A 388-nucleotide genomic window follows, 5' to 3' on the forward strand; every position below is an offset into this window, starting at 1 on the left:
GACCTTACCCAGGAGGGGTGACCAAGAAGAGCTAAGCTGCTTCACCACGTGTCCCACGCCACCCTGCTTTGTCATCATCCCACCCCTGCCCCGTGTCCTCCCCCACATCCTCCCACTCCTCCCTCCCAGCAGGCCAATGGCCCACCTTTCTGCGTCAACCTTAGCACTGCTGAGGCAGCTTGGGGATGAGTCCTGGGGGAGGAGGGGAACCAGCAGTCGCTCTGAGCCTGGAACTGGGTAGAAGGTGCCCCCTGTCGGTCGTGTTTAATCCAGCAGCAGCAGCAGCAGCCTCGGTGGTACTGGGAGTCAGTTCCTAAGCAAGACAGGAACTACGGGGCCCTTCCCCTGAAAGACCCCCGAAGTGGGCTGCCTTTCAGTCTGGGGAGAC

Source organism: Microtus ochrogaster, linkage group LG2 (genome assembly GCF_000317375.1).
Source record: "Microtus ochrogaster isolate Prairie Vole_2 linkage group LG2, MicOch1.0, whole genome shotgun sequence".
In the NCBI taxonomy this organism is placed as follows: domain Eukaryota; kingdom Metazoa; phylum Chordata; class Mammalia; order Rodentia; family Cricetidae; genus Microtus; species Microtus ochrogaster.